The sequence below is a fragment of the Elephantulus edwardii genome, unplaced genomic scaffold, assembly GCF_000299155.1.
Source record: "Elephantulus edwardii isolate Elephantulus edwardi_28Jun2011 unplaced genomic scaffold, EleEdw1.0 scaffold00051, whole genome shotgun sequence".
NCBI classification, from domain to species: domain Eukaryota; kingdom Metazoa; phylum Chordata; class Mammalia; order Macroscelidea; family Macroscelididae; genus Elephantulus; species Elephantulus edwardii.
In genome coordinates, this window is record NW_006399801.1 from 18,026,176 (window position 1) to 18,042,339 (window position 16,164).

A 16,164-nucleotide genomic window follows, 5' to 3' on the forward strand; every position below is an offset into this window, starting at 1 on the left:
TCACAGTACTTCAATCTCATTGACTTTTGGTTTGGTAATAGCATAAAATCCCTTCTCACAATTCACACACATGTGTATGTACACATAACACACACACACACACACACACACACACACACTTCTTTGCACTCACAGATTCTACAGTTTTATAAGAACAAGAATGTTTTTTCTCCACATCCCAATTAAATTTAAAGTTACTTCCCAAGAGATATTTTTAATTAAAGACCACTCTTTCTAAATTAGTCTAAGCCCAATAACTCTTTAAATTTTATGCAATTCATCTAGTTTTATTATTCTTAATAATGATAAATTTGTGTTATATATGTAAAAATCTCCTATATCTTTAGTTCTGTATTTTAATTACAGATTTTATAAAATAGAGCCTGTGACTATCATGTTTATTCTCTCATTCTTAATCCTAATAGCAAAATATGTCACAGTAAGTTATTAATAAAGATTTTATAATAAATGAGGAAGAAATGAACAAACGAATGGATTTCCTTAACGTTTTATAGTCAAATTCCTTATAAAATTACCTCTTATTTGCTTCATTCCTAAGATACTTGGGCATTAATTTGTATATTATTGTTGAGTTGACTATGACTCATAATGAGAACAAGAACAACAGATCACGACCTTGCCTTATCCTGCGCCAAAGGTATTAATCAATTAATCTCGTGGATGATCTTCTCTTTCACTGATACTCTACTATTCTCAACAGCATGTCTTTTCCCAAGACTAATGTCTTCTCTGGCCATGATACCAGGCTACTGAGACAGGGCAATACTTTCTCCTATGACAACTCAGTTCCTATTACTTTCTTCTGTATTTTCTTTCTAGTTGTTTCTATATATAGCAATGATTTTGGTGTCATATAAGACATACATAGTATCTAGTGTTCATATTTATACATACAACCTACTAAAAATACTTTTATTCCCCAATATTGAACTGTCTTGTCATCATATATTGGTTCAATACTTACCATTCTTCAGAGTTCTGAAATTTTCTGCATTTTTCTCTATATTCTGGAGCTGCTCCACAATGAGAATCTGTGAATTTCCTTATTTTAAAAAAGGACGTTGTTTTTTCTCTCTTGGATTTGGAGCAACACTATTTTAAAAGTGTTTCTCTCACACACACACGTTCTCACACTCACTCTAAAATAGTGTTTTTGCAAAGCCAAGGGTCTGCCATCTGCCACCGAAAAACCCACAAAAACTAGTCTCAGAGACCACAGTAAGATAGTTTCTTGTTGTTTTGTACCATTGAGTCAGAACTGACCCATAGCTGACACTCTGGTGGATTTTTAGAGGCAGTTGATAGCCCAGGAAGAGTTTACCCATCCTTCTCCAACCACATGCTTTTGGAATTGCAGCACAGCTTCTTGCCACTAGGTCAGTGGTTTAAAAAAGAGAGAAAATGGAAAAAATCAACAAATACTGACATTTATTAGTAGATATACTGTACATGACTTTTGTTCATTAAAAACTAAAAGCACAAATTTTAAGACACAATAGGTATTGTTTTCAAACAATTATGTTCTTACAAAGGATACTGTACAATTACATTTTGAGATGTTTATGGGATCTCTGGAAATAAATGAAAAACCAAAATCATGGAATGTCTTCTTAAACGTCATAGACTTAATAAGATTTTTATTATTATTTAATTGTTTAGCATATATACACAAAACGTCTATTAACACAACAATTTCTACTTATACAATTTAGTGTTATTGATTACATCCTTGAGTTATGCAACCATTTATGCTTTCATTTTCACACTTAAAGCAGATTGCTTCTTAAGTTTCTCCAAGTTACTTTTTCTTACTTCAACCACAGATAGTCCCTAAAATAGTAATTTGCTTAAGGTAGACAGAATTTACTAGTTAATCTATTGTTTAGGTTTAAGAATAATATTTGATAATATGAAATCTGATGCCAGATAAAATAAGGCAAAACAGGTGAAAAGTGGTTAAAAGAATTAAACACTCTATTGTGGTTTGAAAATGTTTCTGAGGTACTAGTTACCCAGAAATATTCTTAGATACTCAATTTTTGTTCCTGTTTTCGCTTCTACATGCATATGTTTCTCCTGGTTTGGCTCAAGGAAATTGCTATTAGTTACAGAGAGAATCTGCCAGCTAATCAGAAAATGTGAAGATGATAGAAGCGATGAGATCTTACTACTCTAAGAATCTACAGTAAATGTAAAAATAAGAGAAACAACTATTGCTGTAGACGAAGACAAAGCACTAGATCAAAAAGGTAACATATTTTTTCATATTTTATAAAATATTGAACCTACTTTCTCTTTTTATCTCTATCTTTCACTACTCCTTGCCTTGTCATTCCAAGACTGTATTTTTGGAAGAAGGGTAAGATATTGAGAAAAGAAAATAAAACTGTTTTAAGGAAGGAGATGCTTTGTGTGACCACATGAAACTGGTCATCAAGTTTAAATATGGGGTCGTAAATAAGCAAAGGCTATAAAAGTTGGAGATAAGTGTCTCATTTAGACATATGATCTCATGGTTGGATTCCTGCCAATGTAACTACTTGTCTTGACCATAACAGCAAAGAGATTTTTGAGGTTTTCTTTTTAATATTAATTGTTCTAAAGAATGAGTCCAACGCAAATTGTGGTTTCCCCCACATCTCTTCAGGGTATATAAAAGGACATGCATGGACTAGGAGACTCAAACTACGGAAGCCAATTTTCTGCTTCAACTGAACCTACCCTTTCTTATAGAATGTGTTACTACGGCAACTACTATGGCGGCCTGGGCTATGGCTATGGTGGTCTGGGCTATGGCTATGGTGGCCTGGGCTACGGCTGTGGCTGCGGTGGTTATGGAGGCTATGGTGGCTGTGGTTGTTACAGATACGTCTGTTACCGCCCATGCTGTTATGGAAGATACTGGTCTTCTGGCTACTATTAAGAAATTCCGATTAATAATTACTTTGAGTTCATGTCTTGTGAGCCAGTCAAAATTTTATTGATGTTGACACATCAGAACTAAATTAACTGATGACATTTTCTGTAAAGTGAAGGAGGGTAGGATGCTTCAGTAGTTTGTTATTTCATAAGTTTATGTACATCTAAAACTAGACAACTTCATGTTAAAAATTCAAATTTTGTTTTTAAATTAAAGTTAAACACTTTCAAAACTATATAGTACTTATAATTTATATCCGTCATGTTACATCATAACTATACATTCTTATATGAATGTGTGTGTTGCATGTGTGCATGTATGTGAAGAAACATTGAAGCTTCTGAATTTGTAGCTTTGTTAATAAAAGATATGGTAAAATAGACAAGATGTAACTGTTCCTTCCAAACTGTGAAAGTGTTTTGTTTTGTTTTGGGTTTTGTTTGTTTTTTGTTTTTGTTTTGGATTTTTTTTTGTGCAAAATGTCATAACTATTCCATACTGATTTACTCAAAATCTTACCTTAAGAAAATTCAATGTTTCACCCAGGTTATAGGCAAAATAATACAGCACCAATAATATTGGCCATAATCATGTTCTATTTCCTGTTGCAATTTTTCCTGTCCTGGGAAGCAACATTTAAATACATGCTCCTGGAAGGATGATATTTCCACTTCATCATGAATCCTGTCTTCTTTTTACTCCTGGAAAAAAATATCTATACAAAGCTGGATAATTCACCAGGTATTCCTATTATCAATCATGAAGAATGCCTCATTTTACCATCTGTTCCAGCAGATTTTTTTTATAGTTTTAAGCTATACTCTTCTGGCACAAGCCTAGTTATAATAAGGGCTGAATGTACTGTTTCTATACATATTAGAAAGCACAAAACTGACACTATAACATGATGAATAATATTGTCTGGTCTGGGTAGCCTAGTTGACTATAAGTTCCTGCGTTACTGTATAAATTTTCGCTTTATTCTTTCCACATTGTTTGTGTTATGTAGCAGCAAATTGGAAACAACTCATAACTGACTCATAATGGATTTTCAGAGTCTATAAACCACACGAGAAAAGATTACAGATCTTTTCCCCATTGAACAGCTGGTGGAATCAAACCTTACTTCTCTGAATTGATGTATATCTTTTGATTTCCTGCCTGGGAAATTCCTACATGAGTGTTCATTATGAACCAAAGTAAAATAAAATTATTGACAATTTCAATCTCTTCTCCATCTAATATGAGTCATAGTTCAGCTATGAGAATAATTATCTTCTTGATGTTGAAATATAAATCAACTGAACACTATTGTCTTTGATCTTCAGTTATTGCACTTAACAACAACAACAACAACGAAAGAGCTCAGTTGGCCTTATGGCCTACCAAGCCAAAGGTGGGTGATTTTAACCTGTAGCATTCAAGCCTGGTTTTAATGCTTTTGGGTCAAAAATTCTTCTAAGAGGCATAGCACTGGTCTGTCCATTTGCCGTACAAAAGTAACTTGTGGTTGCTGTGATACTGAACACAGTGACACTGATGTATCAAATGTGATAATGGTTACCTATGGTAGACAGTGTTTGGTGGAGCTCCCCAGTTAAAAAAAGCTTAGAAGCAGGAATGGCATCCACTTCAGAAATTGTTTGCCTCCAGAAACTATAAATGTGGTGATATGATGAAAGTTATACTAGTGTTTAGGTTTTACATTCATAGGGTCGCTATGAGTCGTCTACAACTCTACAACACTCAACAACAGCAACAACAAGAGGTTTATATCAATTGCATAAACATACCTATACTTGAACCAGGAGGCAGTTGTCAGTACAGAGCAAGGAAACACCGCATGGTTCAGAATCAAGAAAAGTGCACAACACGGATGCATCCTATCTCCATACCCTCTCAATCTACATGCAGACCTGATCATCTGGGAGGTTGGGCTCCTTAAGGGGAAATGTGGCAGCACACTTAGCAGAAGAATCATCAACAATCTATGGTATGCCAATCACGCAACCTTGCTTGCTGAAACTGAGGAGAACCTGAGGCATTTGCTGTAGAAAGTCAAGGACTGAAGCTTTCAATATGAATTGAAGCTCAACATCAAAAAACAATAATTATCATCACTGGGCTAAAAAGCAACGTCATGATAGACGAATAAAAGACTGAGATTGTTGATAGCTTCCTTGGCTCCACAATCAACATTCTTGGTACCAGCAGCCAGGAAATCAAAAGACAAATCCGATTGGGAAAATATGCTCTCCAGGGTACTGAAAAACAATAATGTTTGTCTAGACTAATGGGAGCCTGATCCAGGCCATGCTCTTCACGATTTCCTTCTATGCATTGGAGAGCTGGACAATGACTAAGAATAATAGAAGAAGAATTTATACCTTTCAGTTGTGGTGCTGGAGAAGAGTTTTGGATATACCATGAACTGCTAGGAGAACATATAGGTGAAACGAGGCTGCTTTTGGAGGTAAGAATTTTGAAGCTTCATGTGACATACTTTGGGCATTTTACAAGGAGGGACCAGTCCTTGGAGAGGGATATGATGCTTGGAAGGGTGGAGAGAGAGCAAAAGAATGGAAGACCCTTAATGAGACGGATTGACTCAGTGACTGAGAAAATGGGGTCAAATATTTCAGAGATTATGCTATTGGCTCAGGATAGTGCAGGGCTCAGAGCTGTTGTACATAGGGTCTTTATCGGTTGCAAGTGACTCAATGGCACATAACAACAGCAACAAACTTCATCTCTGTCACCAGCTTCTTATTTCCCCACTATCATTCTTTCTTTGTTTACAACTTTTGCATTATAGTAATCAATTATTGTTGTGTATATTTTATGAGTTTATATACAAAATTTGTATACATTGCATTTCATTCTTATATATTGTATTTCACATATTCCATCATTCAACGTTGTGTTTCATAGGATCATTCTCAATATGGTGTTTTATAAAGCCATTGTTCTTTTGCCTCTATTACTCCATCTCTTCAGGTCTCTACTGAATCTTTCCTAATTCCTTCACCATACCCCTCCCTCTGCCCACTAAACTTTGACACGCTGTGACTTCCCCCACTCCCCACCGTCAGGTTCCCTGAACCCTCCTCTTTCCTTCTAGACTGTCATACACATCTTAATAATTATCCTTCTACTTTTATAAAAATTGTCATATAAAGTATTTGTCATTATTGGACTGAGTTAGCTCACTTAGCATAATGTTCTTTAGCTTATCCCATGTTGTAGTATTTTTTTTATAGGACTACATAGTATCCCAGCCTGTAAATTTCTCAATCCATTTGTTTGTTGATGGACGTTTAGACTGTTTCCATGATCTTGCTATTGTGGACTACACTGCTATGAGCATTCATGTACAAATCTATGTTTGTGTCTCAATTCTATTTTCCTAGGGTATATTTCTAGCAGAAGAATATGGAATCTCTATGTTAAGATTTTTATTTTTAATATTTGTATTGATTTTTATGTAACAATTCTTTTATGTTTCATTCGTTTACATCTTGTTTTATATAATCTTTCATTTATATTATGCTTTATACAATCATTCATATACATTATATTTTACATTATTTTTAAGATTGGTTTGCTTACAAAGTTTGTATACTTTGTGTTTTACACTGTTCTTTGTTCAGATCGTATTTCATAAAATCATTTTCATATATTATGTTTTATTACATTAATCACCAATGGACCATGCCCACTGGACCCTGTCTTTTCACCTGGATCCTTCCCGTTTATACTTCTCCCTTGCCCCCACCCACTGAACTGTGCAGCTCTGTGCTTTTACCCATACATATCCTCACCCATTCGTCCCCCTCACACCCTCCTTGAGTTTCTATACATGTTTTACTAATTATCCTTCTAATTTTACACTAATAGTCTCATACAGAATTGGTCCTTATGAGACTGTGTTTACTCAGTATATTGTTCACCAGCCTCTCCCAAATTACGTAGCATTTCTCAAAATTGTTACTTCTGAGTCCTGCGTAATATTCCATTGTGTGAATGTACCACAATTTTTCAATCCATTTGGTTGTGGTTGGACATTTGGGCTGTTTCCATGTTCTTGTGTTGGTGAATAACGCTGCTATGAACATTGGTGTACAAATCTTCATTTGTGTCTCATTTCTAATTTCCTTGGGGTACATTTCTAGTAGTGGAATAGTGGGGTCATAGGGAGTTTCTACATTTTGAGGAAATGCCTTACTGTCTTCCAGAGTGATTGCACCATTTGACAATCTCACCACCAGAGTACAAGAGTTTCAACTTCTCCACATTCTCTCTACTTTATTGCTTTCTGTCCTACTAAACTTTGTCATTGTTACTGGGATAAGATGGCATCTCATTGTGTGTTTGGTTTTGTTTGGTTGTGTGTTTTTGTGTGTGTGTGTGTGTGTGGTTTTTTTTTTTTATTCTCATCTCTCATATTGCCAGTGAGATTGGACATTTCTTCATGTATCTTTGGCCACCAAATATCTTCCTCCGTGAAAAGTCTTTCCTCCTCCTTTGTCCATTTTGTAATTGGATTATCCATCTTTTTCTTCTGGAGGTCTAAGGGTATTCTGTAAACATTTGTTTTGAGACTCTAGTCTGAGATAACATTGCCAAATGTTTTGTAAGTGTCTGCCACCCACTCCCAGTCAGTATGTTTTATTTTCACCTGTTGGAAAAAAGCTTTTGATGCGTACAGGGACTTAATCTTTAGAAGGTCCCATTCATTGATGTTATCATCTCCTTGTTGTGCATTTCTGGCTGTGTTTGGCAGCCTTTTTACATCATAGACCAGGCCTTCTGAGTTTATCCCATTTGTCTCTTAGAATCTTTATGGTTTTGGACTTCACCCTTGTGTGTATTGTGAGATGGGGATTCTGATTCAGCTTTCTACAGTTCAAAGTCGAGGTTTACTAGTACGATTTGTTGAAGAGGTTGCCATTTTCCCAATTGATAGGTATTGTTTCCTTGTCAAATATCATTTGATCATAGGTATCTGGCTTGATTTCTGGGCTCTGGATTTTGCTCTATTGGTCTATGTATTGTCATTGTACTGATGCTATGCCATTTTAGTTATCAAACTTTGTAGTAGGTTTTGAAATCAGGGAGTGCTATGTCTCCCACTTCACTTTGTTTTTCAGAAGTGTTTTACTATTTCCAGACTTATATTTCTAAGTAAACTTGCCAAATGTCTTTTCTATTTCTTTTACAAATGAGTGTGGCATCTGTATTGAGATTGAGTTAAACAAGTATATTACTCTGGGTAGAATTGTAATTTTCACTATATTTAGTTTTCCTATCCATGAACAGGAGACACTTTTTCATTTGTTTAGGTCTCATATTGTTTCTCACAGTAGAATTAGAGTTTGTGATTTTATTTATAAAGGTCTTTTGTGTCTCTAATTAGGTTTATTTGCAAGAATCTCAATTTCTAGTTGGTTACTGAAATGGTAATATTTTAATATAGTAGAGAGCTCTTGTGGCCTCGTAGTAGAAACTGTGCTGCAATGCCAAAGGCACTTGGTTCAAAACCACCAGCTACTCCTTGAGAGAAGGTTGGACAGTTTCTACCTGTGCTATTTACTGTCTCTGCAAACTCACCTGAGCATCAGCTATGGGGCGATTCAAATGTGATGGTACATGACAATAACAACTGTAAATGGTATTACTTTCTTAATTTCCTTAACTGCGTTTTATTAGTAACTGTAGAGAAATCCCACTGACTTTTGTATATTGATCTTGTATCTTGGCACTCAACTAAATTGGCAATTTTTGGTTCAGTCTTGGGGTTTTTTTATGTACACTATCATATTGCCTCCATGCACCAACAGTTTTACCACTTCTTTGCCAATCTGGATATCTCTTATTTCCTTGGCTTGTCATATTTCTTGAGCAACTACTTCAAATGTAAAATGGAAGTGGTGAAAGTGGGTCTCCTTGCTTGTTCCCTGGTTACAATGGAAATAACTTTAGACTTTCTCCATTGAGAATGATGTTGGTTTTTGGTTTTGTGTATATGCTTTTCACTATCTTGAAATTACCGTCTATTCCTTTTTTACAGAGTATTTTAAACAAGACTGTGTTTTAAATTTTGTCAAAGGTCTTTTCTGCATCAATGAGCTAGTAGTTCTTGTTCTAGGCTCTGTTAATTTGATGAATTACACATTTATTTTTTTTTTATAATGTTGCACTGAACTTGTATACCTGTTAAGAATCCCACTTGGTCACGATGGGGTGTGTTGGTTTTTTTTTAATGTACTGTTGTATTCTATAGGCCAGGATTTTGTTAAAGATTTTTGTATCTGAATTCATGAGAGATACTGGTCTAGTTTTATTTCTTTGGTAATGTCTTCACCTGGTTTTGGTATTATGAGTTTTTTATTTCATAGAATGACTCAGGAAATGTTTCTTATTTTTTTCTGAATAATTTAAAAGAATTAATGATAGATATTCTCTGGATGTTTGGTAGAATTTAGCTGTGTAACCATCTAGGCCCGGCCATTTTTTGTGGGAGATTCTTTGTATGACTCGCATAATTTCTTCTTTTGAGATGGTTCTGTTCAAGTGTTCTACATCTGTCTGTGTAAGTCTGAATAGGGTGTTGGTTTCAAGAAATTTGTCCATTTCCTCTATATTTTAAAACCGAGCAGAATATAGATTTTCAAAATATCCCAATATTATATGTTTAATTTCATCTGGTTCTGTTGTGATTTCACCTCTATCATTTCTGAGTTATTTGTATTTTCTCTTTTTTTTTTTTTGTTAAGTCTGCCAATGGTTTGTCTAATTTGTTTTTCCTTTCGTAAAACCAGTTCTTGTTCTTATTCATTGTGCCAATTGTTTTTCCTCTTTTCTAACTTATGATGTCAGCTCCTGTCATTATAATTTCCTTTCTTCTACACACTGTAGGGTTAGATTGTAGTTCTTTTACTATTTGATGGAGATACTGAGTTAGATAATTAATTTTGCTTCTTTCTTTTTACTGCTAATGTGTTTGCCTATGGCTATAAACTCTCCCCTGAGGATTGCCTTCTCTGTATCACAAATGTTTTTGGTATGTTGTATTTTGATCATTATTTGTTTTGAGGAAATTTTAAATTTTTTTATTTGTTGTTGTTTTGCAAGTGGTTTTATAAGCTTTACCCTCATGCATTTAATATCTGACTTTATGACATTGTGGTCTGAAAAAATATTTTGTATTATTTCAATGATTTTTTAAAAATTTTTTGAGGCTTGCTTCATAGTTCTCAATTCTAGATAATGCACTACATACACTTTAGGAGAAAATAAATAGGACTTCTAGTTGAGTGTAGTACCCTGAATATATCCACAAGGTTGAGTTGACTGTATAATTTAGATCTCCTGTATCTTTGTTAAGTTTCTTTTGAATTGACTTATCCTTTGGTAAAAGTGGTATGTTAAAGTTTCTTAACTTTTTATTGTAGTGCTGTCTATTTCTTCATTTCTGTATTATATATTTTGCAGTCTATTATTTATTGCATAGATTATATAATTTTTTGCTCTTTTCCATTGGGTCTTTAATCATTATACAGTTCCCTTCCTTATCTTTTATTGTGTTTGTCATCCTAAAGTTTATTTTATCAGAGATGTGCACTGCCACTCTTACTTTTCTTTCTTTAATTAATTTTAATGAACATTTACAGAGATTTTGGATTTCCATTCACTCATTGTTGCACATTTCTCTCTGCCCACCCACCCCCAGTTGCTCTTCTCTTTGAAAAGTAAAAGAAAAATTCCTTCATTGGTATACAATCCCTCTGGACACCTCCCCCCCCCCCCCCCCCCCCCCCGGTATGCATCACTCTACAAAACTCATCCCAAACTCTTATGATAATCATAACTCCCTAAAATATATTACTTTTAAACTGTTCTCTCCCTCATTAGCTTCAATGCAGTATACTCCTACTTTTCTATGGGTGACTTCTGCTTAGTATATTTTTTTCCACACCCTTGGATTCTTAGTCTATCTTTGCTCTCATTTCTTAGTTATAGCAACATATTGCTTGGCTTTGGTTGTTTGTTGTTGCATTGTGTTTTGTTTTTTTCTTAATACATTCTGCTACTCTTTTTTACTTTATTGCTGCATTTAATGAATTCACATTGTTGTTGCTCTTGTTGTGTACCACAGAGTTGGAATTGACCCATAGCTGACCCTCCTTTTTCTTGTGGGGTCTAGTCTGTTTGAAGTTCGTTGAGCTTCTCAAGTATAAATTTCCTCATTCTTTCCAATATCTGGGACGTTTTCTTCAAGGACTGTAGTCCTAAGTATGGATTGAAGCTCAACATCAAGAAAACAGATTATTACCACTGGGACAATTGCTAGCACCATGATAGGCGGAGAAGAGATTGAGGCTTTTAGTAATTTCAGCTTGCTTGGATTCATGATCAATACTCTTATCTCCAATGATCAGGAAAGCAAAAGATGAATTGCATTGGAAAAATCTGCTGTCATGAATCTCTCCAGAGTACTAAAAAGCAATGATGTCAGTCTAGATACAAAGGAGTATGTAATCCATGCCATGGTCTTCACTATTACTTGTTATGCTTTAGAGAGCTGGGAAATGACTAAGGATGACAGAAGAAGATAGATGCCTTCGAGTAATGGTGCTGGAAAATAGTCTTGAACATACCATGGACTGCCAAGAAAAACAATAGATCTGTCTTGGAGAAGGTGAATCCAAGTCTCTCCTTTGAGGCCAGGATTTTGAAACTCCTTCTCATTTACCCTGGGCATGTGGCAAGGAGAGACTTGTCCTTGGGGAAGGACATCATGCTTTGAAGGGTGGAGGGACAGTGCAGGAGAGGACAATTCCAGAAGAGATGTATTGATACAGTATCTGGGGCAATGGGGGGTTGGTGTGTCAGAATTAGTGAGACTGACTCAGGACAGGGAAGGGTTCGGAGCTGCTGTACATAGAGCAGCATCAGGATAGATGGTGAATAGATTTAGATTGTACACAGCTTTAGTTTGCTTGGCTCCACAGTCAACAGTCTTGGCACCAGCAGCCAGGAAATTAAAAGGATCATTGCCATGGGAAACTCTGCTGTTAGGGACCTCTCCAAAGTACTGAAGAGCAATGGTGTCTCCCTGGAGACTAAGGTGAGTGTGATACAGGCCATGGTCTTCACAATCACTTGTTATGCTTCAGAAAGTTGGACAATGACCAAGGAGGATAGAAGAACAATTGATGCCTTTGAGCTGTAGTGCTGGAGAAGAGTATTGAGAATACCATGGACTGCTAGGAAAACAAACAGATTTGTCCTGGAAAGGGTTAAACCGGGTGGCTCTTTGGAGGAAAGGATTCTGAGACTTCATCTGACATTCTTTGGACATGTTGTAAGGAGAGACCAGTCCTTGGAGAGGGACATCATGCTTGGGAGGGTGGAGGGACAGTACAGGAGGGGAAGGCCCTCTGTGAGGTGGATTGATTCAGTGACTGGGATAATCGGGATGGTAGTGTCAGAGATGGTGCGATTGGCACAGGACAGAGCAGAGTTTAGGGCTGTTGTACATAGGGTCGCTATGAGTCGCAAGTGTCTCAACAGCACATAACAACAACAACAACCTCATCCTCTCTGATTGTCTAGTGGAAAGAAGTTGTACTGCAATCTCTAAGGTATGCAGTTTGAGACTATCAGCGGCTTCATGGAAGAAGGATGGGCAAATTCCTTCTATGCAATTATCCGTTCTGAAAATCTGCTAGAGGGCCAGCTATAGTTTGGTTCTGACTCCGTGGTGCACAACAACAATGGCAATGTTCCCATTAAAGTTCTTATCCTCAATGTAACTTACTCTCTGTTCTATGTCTTCTTCCTACTTTTTTGTCCTGCCAGTATGTTAGAAATGTCTATCATTTCGTTAATATTCTGGATTTCATTTTCATGCATTTCTTTTATTTCCAGTATTATGTTAACTTTACCCTCTCTGTCCCATGATTCTTTTTTTAGTTCTTGACTTCTTAATTTATAGTTTCAATTATCTTTTCTGTCTTTTGTAATTTTTACTGTAGTTTTTCATATTCCTCTGCATCAGTATATTTCTTATGATTCCCTGTCTCTGGGATATTTACTCTATTTATGGCTTCCATTCTTTCTTCCATCACTTTCAATTTTTTCTGTAGCAGTTTTATGTCTCTATTGAAATATATGTATTTTAACTTCTATCTCTGGGATAGCTTGGAAGGAGGAGTGGCATCCACTTCCATAATAGCTTGCCTCCAGAAATCCTATGAACCTGGAGAGATGGTAAAAGGCACCCAAGCATCGAGGATTCTCCTTCATAGGGTAGCTATGAGTCGCCTGTGACTAGACGGCACTTAACAACAACAACAACATCGCTGGGATCATCATTGTCTAAACAATATGCTCTTCTTTCTTTGGGATAAGGCTTATTTTGTTTTTCACAATGTTTGAAGCTGTCTAGTGCTCTCTTGAAATTATGTTAAGGTTTTCTTTGTATGTGTTAAGCTGTTTCTAATGTGTTTGCATAGGTTGTTGACAGTTCTTTATCCTTATGATGTTGTCAATTAGTTGAACACTTAAAATATTCCATCTAATGGGAATAGACAACTCACTCTCTTTGAAATACTTTCTGAGCCTGTGAAGTGGATAAGTTCACATTTCTAAAGTCCATCAGATCCTCTCTGATCTCTAGTGCAGCCCTGTGGGAATTTCATTTTATTGTAGACACCAATCTTGAAGTTTATTGTCTTTAGTTCATTGTTTGATCAATAGAATGACAAGGCCAAATTCTTGATCTGGAGCTGTTTCTGTCCAAGAATGTGGCATACAGTTCCCTCCTTAGTACTTCAATGTGCTGGCTCTGGTGATAAGTCTCTTGCCTGATTGCAGCAGCATTTCAGAATTCTAATTTCTTCTTTGATTTTGGGGTTGGCTCAATGACAGCCAGATATCCCAGCAGAAGCAGTTTCCCTCCAGGGGAGTTGCAGACCCCTCACTCACCTGCACTACAATATGCTGACCCTGGAAATGATTGTCTCACTTGATTGAACTCCTCTCTACTGAAGTCTCTTGTCTTCATAAGTCTGTAGAGTGGGGTAATCAGGTTCCTGAACAGGAGCAGCTTCTGTCCAGGGAGTAGCAGGAAGCACTCACCCCAACACTTCAGTGTGGTAGCTTTGGCAGTGAGTCTATCTCATGACTGTAGCCCCCTCTTCTGATGTCTGTTGTCCTCTTTTGTCTGTGGTCTGGCCCTGAAGCAGGCAGGTGTCATTTTTAATTATTATTAATGTATCTTAATTGCATTGTTGTTATTGCTTTTTTTAAGTGCCGTCAAATCATAGACAACTTATAATGACCCTATCAACGAAAAACCTTAACACTTGTATAAATTTCACTGTTTCTCCATGTTCCCAGGGTTTCTGGAGGCAAGTTATTTCAGAAGTGGATGTCACTCCTGCTTCCAAGCTTGTTTTAATTGGAGAGCTTCACCAAACACTGTCCACCATGGGTAACCATTAACACATTTGACACATCCGTGTTACAGTGTTCAGCATCACAGCAACCATCAGTTACCTCTGTACAGCAAATGGACAGACCAATGCTATACCACTTAGAAGGGTGTTTTACCAAAAACAGTTAAGACCAGGCCTGAGGGCTGCAGATTAAAATCACCCACCTTTGACTTGGTAGCATCACTTTCTGTCTACTAGGTCAACTGAGCTCTCTCTATGATGTTGTTGTTTTTGTTGTTGTTAAGTGTCATCGAGTAGTAGCAACCCAATGAGCAAAAGACCTAAACACTTGTATAACTTTCATCATTTCTCAACATTCATAGGGTTTCCGGAGACTAGCTATTTATATTTGATCAATTCCAGACTTAAAACACTTTAGAATTCTTCAATGTCTTTGGGTTTAGTGATTGATGTGCATGTTTGAGTAATAATTGTATTATCAAGTTTCTTGTCTGAATCGCTGACCCTTTGCTGGATGTTTTAGAGACAATAATTCGAAGGGAGGCGATTGTGCATATTTCTTCAAAGCATTTCATGCCTTTGGGTGAGCAGATCAGCTCCTTAACCATAGGCCGTCAGAGCTTTCTTTTTCATGCATATTAATAGTATAAGAAATGAATAGTTACTGTTTTTTAAAATAATACTACCATTTATCACTATTTTAGTCCATTTTCTAATGATAAATGATTCAATTTAATATCTCAAGTTACCAAGGGATAATATAGATTTCCGTCAAGTGATCAACCAGGATATTTCTACTATCTTTCTACTTCCTTTAAAAATATCTCTTCGATCCTGCTGTCTATAAAAAGACTGAATACTTTTCCTCTCGTCTTCATTAGTCAGCATTAGTTTTCACTCATGGAAATAGTGAATCCAGAATAGTAGCTGACATTACCTACCCTTTTGCCTGATCTATTTTCCAAAACTTTCTTCCCCAGAACTTCAAATTCTTTCCTCCTATTTGCTTCACTAATATATGTGTATAAATTTTTAACTCATCTTTTCTGATCATTTAAAGTTGTAATTTTGGCCTACTCTGGATTTTTAGTTAACTCATCACTATATATTTAAAAATTGGGGAGGCTTAGTTGCTTAGTCCACAGGAAGATATACTTCTTTTATTATTATTAGAATTAATTTTAATGAAATTTTACAGAGATTTTGGATTTCTATTCATTCATTGTTGCACTTTTCTCCCTGCCCACTCCTCCCCACTAGTTTGTATGTCTCTTTGAAAGTAAGAGAAAAATCCTTTCATTGTATAAAATCCCTCTCCCCAAGTACACTCCACTATGCAGCCTTCGTTATGGACTCAAGTCATGACAATAATACCTAATCATATATACTTTTTAGACAGTTCTCTCTCTCATCTGTTTCAGTACAGTGTACATAATTTATCCCATCTTTCTCAGAAGATATGCTTCTAACATTATACTCGAGCATGTCCTTGGAATAAAAATGGGCAATATCCTCCTAAAAAAGTTATGGCCTCCTTAAAATCCACATTGTTGCTGTTGTTATGTGCTGTTGAGTTGCTAGCAACTCATAGTGACTCTATGTACAACAGCCCTGAATTCTGTTATATCCTCAACAAAACTTATTATCTTTGACAAACTTACCCCACTACCGCAGTCACTGAGTCATAACAACAACTGCATATGTATATATATATATATATATATGTTGTTGTTGTTGTTAAGTGCCGTCGAGTCGCAG

The 16,164-nt window shown here is 36.1% G+C and overlaps 1 pseudogene; it reads left to right on the forward strand.

The window, feature by feature from the left end:
- The first annotated feature begins 2,777 nt into the window (after window positions 1-2,777).
- LOC102864036 overlaps window positions 2,778-16,164 on the forward strand; it is a 59,999-nt pseudogene continuing 46,612 nt past the window's right edge.